The sequence below is a fragment of the Lactuca serriola genome, chromosome 1, assembly GCF_051521515.1.
Source record: "Lactuca serriola cultivar US96UC23 chromosome 1, Lser_US96UC23_V15, whole genome shotgun sequence".
Lineage (NCBI taxonomy): Eukaryota > Viridiplantae > Streptophyta > Magnoliopsida > Asterales > Asteraceae > Lactuca > Lactuca serriola.
The window spans coordinates 192,968,128-192,980,370 of record NC_136408.1 but is presented as its reverse complement, the minus strand read 5'-3'; the positions used below and the strand labels follow the sequence as shown (position 1 = coordinate 192,980,370).

Sequence of the window (12,243 nt, the reverse complement as noted above, 5' to 3'; positions counted from 1 at the left end):
ATTCACATAAACGATGAGGTAGACTATATATATTGTTAATAGTAGTCATACAAGGGAAAAACCATCTTTGTTACTTTCAAAATAGTCTAGTCTTGGTAGAAGACTACTCTTTATACTAATAGAAATCATAGGGATTTGCTAGGGTATTTAAACGTTTTCAAACTACTTTCAAAACAGTTCATACTTATACAATCTTTTTCCAAATGTTCACAAGTCTTTACTTTCCAGTTTTACAAATCTAAGACACATTAATTCGTATGAATTCACCAGCTTTATTGTTGATACTCACTTTCAAAATACTTGTATTCTCAGGTCATAAATAGACAGGTACGACAACCAGGTTTTGTGAAGACGGAGAAATCAAGACTCATATTTTATTTTGATTGTTCATTATGTTGCTTTATACTATGAAAGAACACACTTGTAAGTAAAATTATAATAATAATGCAATGGATGATGTTGTTGCTTGTTTACTACTTTGCATTGTTGTGATACTGTACATGACTTCGTCCGCCCCCAAACGTTTCCGTCGTTCTGGTTTTGGGGTGTGACAAAATAATCCTCTTCTTTCTACAAAGACCACATTATCACTAGGTATGTAGAAGATGTAACCAAAGGATTTCTGTGGGTAGCTGATGAAAATACACCTTTCGCTTCGGGGTTCGAGCTTATCGTGAGTCCCGCGTCTCACGAAAGCCTCGCAACCCCAAATCTTGATGTGGTCTAGATTGGGAACTTTTCCAATCCACACCTCATGAGGTGTTTTGGAAACCTTCTTTATAGGGACTAGATTAAGGATATTGGCGACAGTCTCTAAGGCATACCCCCAAAATGAGATTGGTAGCAAAGCTCGACTCATCATGGAACGAACCATGTCCAACAAGGTCCGATTGCGCCTCTCAGCTACACCATTCAACTGTGGTGTCCTAGGAGGTGTCAATTGTGAGACAGTCCCACATTCCTTAAGATAGTCAAGGAACTCAGTACTAAGATACTCACCACCACGATCAGATTGAAGCATCTTAATGTTCCTGCCCAACTGATTCTCCACTTCTTGCTTAAACTCTTTGAATTTCTCACAGGTTTCTAACTTATGCTTGATTAAGTAGACATATCCATATCTACTAAAATCATCAGTAAAAGTCACATAGAAGCGATTAGCATCTCTTGTGGCGGTTCTGAAGGGTCCACACACATCTGTGTGTATGAGGTCCAACAAACCTTCACCCCTTGCACAAGTGACAGTAAAAGGTGACTTTGTCATTTTACCAAGCAAACAAGATTCACAACTATCATCTGACTTTAGGTCAAATGACTCCAAAAATCCATCCTTTTGTAGTTAGCCTATGCGTTTCATGCTTACATGTCCAAGACGACAATGCCCTAAAGATGCTTTATCTAAGCTAGTGGAATAGTCAATACACAATACATTATTTCCTAGATTATCTATAACAGATACAGTTTCATACACACCATCACAAGGTAATGCTTTAAAATAAAGAACATTATTAAAGAAAGCATCAATACTACAATTATTATTATCAAAATAAAAGGTGAAACCTTGTTTATACAATGCATGAAAGGAAATAACGTTTCTTGCCATTTCTGGCGAATAATAACATTTATGCAAATCTAATGTAAACCCACTATTTAGCACTAAGGAATAAACTCCTATCTTGGTGATAGGTGAAGCTTTCCTGTTTCCCATGATCAAGTTTATATTTCCCTGCTCCATATTCTCACTTCTTCTTAGTCCCTGCAAATCACAACATATGTGAATACCACAACTTGTATCAAGGACCCAAGACTTAGAATGAGGCGAGTTATTAGACAATATAGTGTATATACCTGGATGGTTGGGTTTTACTTTCCCATCCTTCAAATCTTCCTGGTACTTTCGGCAGTTTCGCTTCCAGTGCGATTTTTCATGGCAATAGAAGCATTCAACCTCATTAGGGTTAGCAGAAGGAGTGACAAAACCTTTCTTGGTTTTGCTTGAAGAGGAGCCTTCAAGGGTCTTACCCTTGGTACCCTTAGAAGGGTTCCTTCTCTTCTTCCGTTTGCCATGCCCGATTGCTAAGACATTGGTCGCAGTTGGAGTAGGAGTAGGAGTAGTAACAACCGACTTACCCTTTAGACCACTTTCGGCAGTCTTCAAGAGTCCTTGAAGTTTGATGAGGGTGACTTCTTCCTTGTTCATGTGATATGTCATGCGAAATTGATCATAACACGATGGAAAGGAGTGCAAAATGATGTCTATTGCTAACTCCTCGGGGAAGTTCACATACAGCTTCAGTAAATGGTCCACGTACCTTTGCATTTTCTGCATGTGGCCTGTGATGGGTTCACCATCCTTCATTCGGGTTGTTATCATGGAGGAGATTATTTCATATCGCTCTTGACGAGCACTTTGATGGTAGCGGTCCATCAAGTCCTGGTGCATCTCAAAAGGATAATAATCCTCATAGGACTTTTGGAGCTCGGCTGTCATGGTGGCCATCATGATGCATGCCACTTTTGTAGCATCTCTTTCGTGTACCTCATAATCAGCAAGCTCTTCAAGAGTAGTAGTTGGCTCGGGTACCTTCAGCTCCTTGTCGAGAACATATTCTTTGTTCTCATACCGAGTGACCATCTTGATGTTTCTGATCCAATCAGTAAAGTTTGACCCATCAAAGATGACTCACCCACAAAGATTCATGAGAGAGAAGGAGTTAGTAGGGTTTGAGCCAGAAGCATTGTTATTGGAAGACATCTGAAAAGAAGAGGGAATAGATTAGATTAGATATAGAGATAGTCCTTAATAAAACACCCAAATGTAATATTAAGGCTAGGACCCAACACAATATTTTATAACTTAGAAGAGGGATGTCGTAATCTAAGCTATAAGATATTTGAAAGTAGGTGAATGACGATTCACCAATTTCCACCCTGAAAAACGAAATATTTAATTAGGTTTTAATTGGTTTTAGAAATTCCTAGATTCTTTAAGATTCATTGAACTTCCTTCAATGGCATGTTTCAATCTCGAGTGTGCCCTTCAAGTTTTTGTGACCGGGATGCCGAGGATCTCAAAACAAGGTGTGAAGTAACCATGCAAATTACTTGGTACCCTTAATGTATTACCCCTCAATTGATGTGCCGGTTAACCACACACGCTCCATCGATACTATGAAAAACATTAAGTCACCCTTTACCTACCGTGTTAAGTTCAAGTTAGTGTGCCAATTAACCACACACGCTCCACTAACGACTTAAACAAAGTGTAAAGTGTAATTTCATGGATTAGCACCTTATTCACATTTTCCTAAAATAACTAAGATTGGGAATTTAATAAGGTTTAGTTACTTTAGTATTATCATTATACTTTTAATGAGAATTTATAAGTCCTTGTCCTACCCATTCGACTAACGACCCTCCGCCATTCAAGGAAGCGGTGGGTGAGAGTGGACACCCATTAAGTTGCCATTTTATAGGCAACAACCTTATACCCCCTTATAGACTGGCTTCGTGAATGAGGCGTACTAGCGGTAAGACGACTTGATCTTATACATATATATATATATATATATATATATATATATATATATATATATATATATATATATATATATTGTTAACTTATAATATTATAAAGTATAAGGGTTGAATTTTAACTTTTAAAATTCTAAGGGTTGGAACTAAAGTTTTAATCATGACTTTACTTGTTCCAAAACTTGTGGGAAAGTTTTGTAAACTTTCATAACTTTTCATTTCTTATAACTTATGAATTTAATTGAGTATTAAAATGAAGAATCTTCATTTTTTCTAACTCTTGTGTTCTTTTAATGGTTTTTATTAAGGTGTGACCTTTGGATTTCCATAACTTGAGGACAAGTTATGGACTGCATTAATACACATAATGATCAAGAAGTAAACTACCAAGTAGGTTACAAACAATTTCTATGATCATCTAATCTTCATAAGTTCAAGAACATGAATATGAACATTCCAAGAATCATAAATTACTCATAAAACTTGTAATTTTTTATTATAGCCATTGTAAATGGATTCGCATAAACATTACATCATCTAAAACAGGTTTTATAACACCAAAACAGTTTAGGGTAATATTTCTTGTCCATTTCCAGCAGTAAAACTCTAAAAATTGGACACTGCAGCCTCTACTCATCGAGTGCATGAACAGACTCGACGAGTAGCATGCATTTCTTCATGGACTCGGCGAGTTCATACGGCAGTGAACAATTTTTTTTTGATTTTTAAGCTATTTGCATCAAGTATCAAGTAAACAAGCCTAGGCTCTGATACCACTGATGGGTTTTGAGCATTCTAACACTCCTATGGTGTACATGCAACCCTAAAAACCTTGGATCTATGTTTGACTAAGATACTTGCAAATAATTATTTTTCCAAGGTTCTTATCCTATCTAGCATGGCATGGGGAACTTGTATTAAATAAAGCTAGTAGAATTTCTTACCTTGTAGTTGTAGTTGATTGCTTGGAGTTTTAGAGCCTAGCACCAATAGTGTGGATGCCTCAAATGGAAATCACAAATGACCACAAACTTGGAACTTTGAGAGAATAGTAATCACCTTCTGGATATTGGCCCTCTTACTTTACTCACCACAACTAGTGTGATTTCAAGAACCAAAGCCTCCGTTATATAGTGTGGTGGATTAGGGTTACATCCATGTAAACCATAATACCCATGTCTTTTCATTTCCATGAGATCCATGGGTTAAAGCTCCATGGAGTATCCATGGACTTTCCATGCAAGCCTAGCCCATTCCAAATAAGCATTAGCCCACATTATATAAATACAAGAGCCCATATTTAATTAGTCATACTTTTGATCTCTAAATTAATTCTAGATTAATTATAGATCAATACTAATTAAATAATATGATTTTATATTAATATATTAGAACTTATAATATATTAATAAATCATAACTTATACTATTCTCAAAAGATTTTCCATAAATTGTTCGGGTGAAGTGCAACCCAAATGGACCATGCCGGGTCGGGTCAAGTACATACCAAATATAGTTATGGACTTAGACAGTATATGTGTTCCCCACTTCACGACATACCCTAACAATCAAGGAATTCCAGAGAGCTCTTTACTTTATGTGAGTGTTCAATTATTTGAGAGTGAAGATGGATATAGAAATACATATGTTGTATCCCAGGTCGGATCTCTTCCAATCAATAGAGGGACAACATATGACTAGAATAGATAGAGGGATAGAGAGATAGAAAGGTGCATAGGATGTGTCCCAAGTTAGATTTATTCCAATCATGCACAGAAATAGAGATGTATATGTTGTGTCCCAGGTCGGATCTCTTCCAATCACGCAAAAGGGGCGACATATGACTGACATAGAGGATAATAAAGAAAAACATTTTCACACAGACCTACTTTATCAGAACCCCTCAGTCACCCTATTAGCACCAGAATGAAGGACATAAGTCCGTACATCGAAGAAGTGTTGAGCCACAGTTCTAGATGGTAAGTAACTTTAATGTATCTTGCAGGCTCCCTTGTTTATCTCACTGCTCAATCTATCCGAGCGTTGTATGGCCAGTCCAAATGTGAGTATCTAAGTCCAGATGAGTTAACATTGTCAAGTCCTTTCATTTGTCAATCATGTCTAGTCCCTTCAATTTGAATCCTTCGTGCCTACCAGCACATTCAACACAAAGTCTAAACAATTTAGCTTCAGTACATTACACGTATTTCAGATTGCCCTTTAACACTAAACTTAATATCACTTCCCAAAAGTTTATCAAAAGAAAAATGGAAGAAAATAAGATATATTAAATAAAATTGAAAAGAAATTTCAGTCTTTGAATCACATCATCTTAAGAAATCCAGGCCCATAAGCACGAGCTTGTTTTAAGAAAAAATTGTCTTTTGGATAATTAAAGATCAGCATTATTATCATAAAGAAGAGAAGAGTTAGAAAATTCAAATCGTAAATCAACAATTGAAGTTGCATCCAAATGACCTGAGAACAGCAAGCAGAGATAGCAACGTATTCATCCTCAGTTATGTTTCAATTCTGGAACGAAGTTAACATATTCAAAATTCATCACACTGTTAAATATGGTCCCTATTTGTGATCTTTTCTTTCTTCCTTCCCGAAAAGGACACATACCCTCAATTTAAGTTATGAATGTTGTGTAGTTGAGAGATGTATCCTGTCATGTGCCTGGAACAACCACTATCAACATACCGAAGTCTGATGATATTCCTCCATAGCTGCTCCGACACAGAGTGCAGGATTAGTTGGCTTTTGGAACCTAGTCCATTTTGAAACTGGATTTATCATTACTATCTACACAATATACTCTTTCCCATGACATATACTGTTTATAAAAAAAGAACGTAAAGCAGTTACATGACTTCTGAATGATTTTGAAATGTGACCTTTGGGAACCCATTGGTAATTAGGTTTGGGTACTTTCTTGTTGGGCCGAAAGGGACCTTTGGAACATGAATACCTTTTGATTTAGGCTTGTATTGTGAGTTTGAGCTAGAAGACGACCCTTGAGATGAATACGACCTTACCGATTTCAGTTTGGCTGAACCATCTCTCGAATAAGGTTTCTTGTCCGACATTATCTTTTTGTCCTCGGGAGTCTAATTTTTGGCCTTTTTAGCATTCCAATCACCATTGCGTGAAAGTGACCTTGAAAGATTTCTTTTGGAAGATCTCCCCCTTGGCACGTTCTGCCAACCTTGTTTATAGTAGGGAACATATGAACGATGTGGGCAATTTCTAGCAATGTGACCGAGAGTCCCACAGTTAAAACAAGTCTGTCTTTTTAAATAAATATGATTGTGACTTGGTCCTTGTCCAAATGAAGTTTTTTTCAAAGAACTTCCACAAGCACAAGCACATTTATTAGACTTTGTAACAATTTTTTGTGGCTTTATATTTTCAACGGTGGATTATATATTATCAACACAAGTTTTTGAAGCCTTTTTAGCAAAACTAGAATTATTTTTGTTCTGCTCAAACCCATCTTGCATAGTTACTTTATCTGCACATGAAGTAGAAACATCAAAATCATTCACATTAATATTCTCAGTTTGGCCGGATTGTTCAGTCTTGATTGAGGCATTTATAGGGGGTTGGCCAAAAGTGCAGATGTCTCTATCTCTTTGGTTTTAAGGGGTGGGGTATAGTTATCATTGAAAGGAGTTGGAACATTTTGATACCCTAGACCAGTATCTTGTTTGTCTTTCCATCTAAGTTGATTTTCAATCATTTTCTCAACTTTCTTACTTGAGACATCAAATTTTTTAAAATTAAAATTAGCATTTTCAAACTTTATTTTCATTGTGTTAAGATCAACAGTTAGACTGTAAATCTTTTCTTTAGCATAATCATAATGTTCACATTTAATGCTATATTCTTCCTTAATTCTTTTTAGATCTTTCGTTTTGGCCTTTAATTTTTCTTTTAAGGGTTTTTGGGCCTTTCTGAGAGTATATCCTTCATATTTAAGGTCCTCAATTTCCTTAATTAATAACTCATTATGCTTACAGTATTTATTTATTTTATTTTCACAGGACTGAGAGCATTGGTTTCACTTACCTTCTTGGTATTGTTGTTTGAACTTATTATTTACCAACAAAAGAAATCTGACTGTGTAAATGGAATTTTATTGAAAATCAAAAATAAATGCTTCTTTGACTAAAAATACCAATAGTTTGCTGAATTAATGCTGACCGAGAACCTTGAAACCGAGAACCTTAGCCGAAATCTTAGAACATAAAAACTGAACCGAGGATGCGGAGCCGAGAACACAGATTCGCAACAGAGAACTCCGAGGCTGAGACCGGGAACTCCGAAGCCGAGACCGAGAACTACGAAGTTGAGACCGAGAACTACGAAGTTAAGACTGAGAACTCCGAAGTCGAGACCTAGAACTTCGAAGTTGAGACCGAGAACTCCGAAACCGAGACCGAGAACTCCGAAGTTGAGTCCGAGGAGCTGCCCTAACCGAGAACTAACAGCTGGCCGCCGAGATCTCTCAAACCTAACTGAGGACTCCGAATCTTTGACCAAAGACTCCCAAAAATATGAAATTTGTAGATTTTCAAAGCCAAACTTGATCAAACTCTCTAAAATAGTGAAGAACACAAAGAACAATGTCAAAAATTTCGTCAAAATGAACTCAAAAACACCAAGAAATGTTTAATACTTTGCCAAATCGATTGATATCGATCCAAGCTGTGATACCAACTGTAAAACCCAATCTTGTGTATCAATCGATTTCACTATAATTGGTGTGGAATCCTAATATAGTGAATACCACAAATCATAATATGGAACAATAACACAATAACCAAATCTTCAATGCACACAATATTGATAATAGTCTAGTATATAAAAAGATGAATTACTCTCGGTTCTCTCTGTTTTTCTCTCTTGAAATTGATATGGCTAATATGGAAATCCCCACTTTACATGTCTTAAACGAAACAATATATACCTAGACCTAATATAAAGCCCAACCCAAAGCCTAACCAAAATCATTAAGAGATTTCGGTCCACACTACATCGAAACCATGGTGTTTTCGATATTTAGACCGAGAACTCTAAAAGCTATGAAAAGTAAAGTATAAACCACAAATTTTATGTCGTAACAGGGAGCGCTTTTTCTTCCTGATAGGCTGATTTAGATGAACTCGCTGATGGACCAACATATGGTACCAGGTTCAGTTTCTTTACTTTGTTGAGAAGTTGCTGGATTGCCAACTTCACTTCTTGGGCATGAACACTTTTATGCTTGTTGATGATTTAAAGAATCTGCATCCACTTGTTGTAGCCGAATTTGACTAGCTCATGAGCAAACTCAACTTCAGTGTATTCATACTCAGTTTTCTTTCTTTCCAAGTGAAGCTTTAGTGACTTGTTCTTTGGCTTGGTGAATCTTACTCTGATGATGGGATTGGGCTTTGTTCTTCGAGTCATAAGGTCTCCAAACTTCTTTTTATCAATCTGGTCATATAGGTTTGAAACAATGTGTTGTTTTTCCACATTGTTGTTGAAAATCTTCTTAACCTGATCATTAGTTCTTTGAACTTCAATATTTTTATCATTGGAAACAAGTTCTTCAACAAGTTTGATAGACAAGCATTCTTGTTTTTTGAATTCTTTCTTTTGTCGAATAGCAACATTGTATTCCAAAATGATCTGTTTAACTACCTTGATAGGTAAGCTCCATGTTTCTGCTAACTCATTCAGATAAAAAACGAGCTTTCTTTTCTATTGAGGAGGTGTTGAAGTATCACCAACTGCAGGGGAACTTCTAGCTTCAAAGTTAAAAGCTCCCCCTGAGAAAGAAGCATTTTTTTTGGATTAAACTGGACACCATCATCAGAATCAATGTCACTATTTGTTCCTTGAGGAGCCTCTTGAGAAAACTCCCCCTCAAAACAAGAACAAGGATAGACAATATTTAATTGAACAACAGAAAAATCAGCTTGTTACATGAAACCAAGATCTAGAAACCCTTCATAGTCATCGATTTTTGATAAAACGAATAAGGCATTAAGTTAATGCTAGCTCCAGAATCGGCTAAGGCAAATGTCTTCATGATATTTCCATACTCACATGGTAGAGTAAGGCGTCTGGGATCTCCCATTTTCTTTGGTATTCCTTTTATAATTACCATTGAACATTGTTCACAAAGAACCACCTTGGAAGTCTTCTCTAATTGTTGGCGAGTGTGGAAGAGATCTTGTAGAAACTTTGCGTATTCGGGAATTTTGGATAAGGCTTCAATAAATGGGGTATTAATTGGAATACCATTGACTTGTTGGATAAATCTTTTGTGCTCGTTTTCCAATAGTCGTGCCTTTGCTCGAGAAGGAAATGGTAAAGGAGGTTGATATGGCTGGACAAAAGAAGAATTTTTCTGCCTAGACCCTGCCCACGACGTGAGAATGGGTCCTCACATCGTGAGTCCTATACACCTGATTCATCTTTTTCGTTAATCTTATTTCTTTTCGGCTATGAATCGGGCTGCTTTGTGTCTTCATCTGATGCCTCTAAAAACTCACAGATGGTTTATTCTTTAGTGGATATGGTCATGTCATGTGGTTGCAGTTTGTTATCGGGAATTTTAGGTGGTAACCATTCATTAACTAGTGTAGTTAAATGCCCGAGTTGAGTCTCAATGTTTTTAATGGAAGCTTTTTGGTTTCTAATGGTAACATCAGTTGCATCGTGTCGTTTTTCAAAAGCCTCCATCAACCTATTAAGCATTGACTTAAAGTCCATATTCTTCTTGCGTAGTGGTTGTTCTTTTTTATAGAAGCCCCATCTGATTTGCCTACATTTTCTTCTTTTTGCTTTTTGTACTCTTCATACGACAACCGTTCTTTCTTTGGCTTTTTCTAATCTTCATCAAATCGATCTCCACTAGCATAAAAAACTTGAGCTTTTCTATTCCCATTTTTGTCTAAATGGCAATCTTTGGTTAATTGTGGGCCATTGAAATTTTCGCAACCCACATGTATTGCTTATATGGATTGATCTATTTTCATCATTCTTCGATCCATATAATTTAACATTGCAAAAATTGCCGCCATGTCTTCTGAAGCACCAATTGTAATTCCCTTTGCTCTGTGTTGTTGAGAGTTGTGGTATTCCCTTAAATGCTTTGAACACTCTTCTACTAACTCTTTAATTGTAGTGGGATTCTTCTTTGTGAGAGGTCCTTGAGAATCGAGGAGTTACCTTGTCGTCACATTTACCCCATCATAAAATATAGATACTTCTTGTGGCTCATTAAGATCATTTTGGGGACAATTTCTTAGTAATCCCTTATAACTTTCCCATGCTTCATACAATGATTCCCCCGCTTGTTGCTCAAAATTTTCTATGGCCTTCTTAAGTTTAGAAACCTTCGATGGTGGGCAAAATTGTTGGAGGAATCCTTCAAGCATTTATACCCATGTTGTGATTGAACCGGGTGGGAGTGCCTTCAACCAATCTTTAGCCGCTCCTTTGAAAGTAAAAGGAAGCATTCTTAACAACACCGTTTCTCGTGGTACATTTGGAATATTAAAATAATCGGTAGTGTAATTGACTTCATTGAGATGTTTGTATGAATCTTCATGATCTTTTCCACATAATGGGATATATTTTAGTGCAGAAAAGATGTGTCCCTTGAGCTCGAAGTTTGTGATAGCGGGAATTTCGGGTTGCACAAGGCATGAACCGGTGTCCTCACATATTCTCTTCTTGTATGCCTCCATAGTCATGTCTGCAATGTTGGCCATCTCGTCTTTTGGCTCGCTTTCGGGTTCGCTTTGTTTTTCTGATTCTGTTTTGGGCTTGTAACCAGCTTTCGAACTTCCTTTCATTTACCGTCTTGTTACTTGATCCTTCAACATGTTTGTCTTTCTTTTTATGAAATGCTGACTTCGAATCTTCAAATGGTGGTGTCAATGGTGTATTTGATCCGCGGGTCACATACTACTGAAACAAAACAAAACAAAAATGTAAAAATGAACTAAAATAAAATAAAATAAAATTGCAGTTCTCACGTCATGAACATGTATGCTCACATCGTGAGTTCTAAAATGCAAAAAATTTAAACTAATGCTGAAAATTAACGTTTTGTGGGTTTTACCCCACAAAAAGGATCTTTTAATATAAAGCAATTAAACTAAAAACTGAAATAGTCGTTCCCCAGCAACGGCGCCAAAAACTTGAGGATGCACAAATTATACATATCTAGCTTTAAATTTATAAACCTAACTACTAATCTACTAATGCACATATAGGCAGTGTATCTAGTCAGTATATAGTACAGTCTAGTAAGTTGGGTATCGAACACATGGAATGGATTTAACAAATAATTTAACTTCTAAAAATTCTTTAAAAAATAACAAAAAAGGGATTTTATTCAATTTTGCATGGTCAGATTAACTTTAAACTAAAGAAACACTTAACTAAAAACGATTGTAAACAAAATTAAGAAGAAACTTCCATTTAGCTTTAAATATCCCTTTTTCCTATGTGTAGCTTCTAAGTATGGATTTATTCAGTTGGTTACCAACATAAATATAATTAGTAGTCTTAATCCGTTTCACTAATATTTTTACCAATTCATGAACTACTATGTAATGATCATACACAAGCAAACATAAAAGTGATTATTAATGTTAATCGGGCTATGTAAGATATATCTAGGATGATTATCAACGATCAATTA

The 12,243-nt window shown here is 36.2% G+C and overlaps 1 non-coding gene across 1 annotated transcript; it reads left to right on the top strand.

Moving 5' to 3' along the window:
• Positions 1-10,814: 10,814 nt before the first annotated feature.
• LOC145080749 (small nucleolar RNA R71) lies at positions 10,815-10,921 on the top strand. The gene has a single exon (XR_013695336.1). It is a non-coding gene; the product is annotated as a small nucleolar RNA R71 (small nucleolar RNA).
• Positions 10,922-12,243: the final 1,322 nt, after the last annotated feature.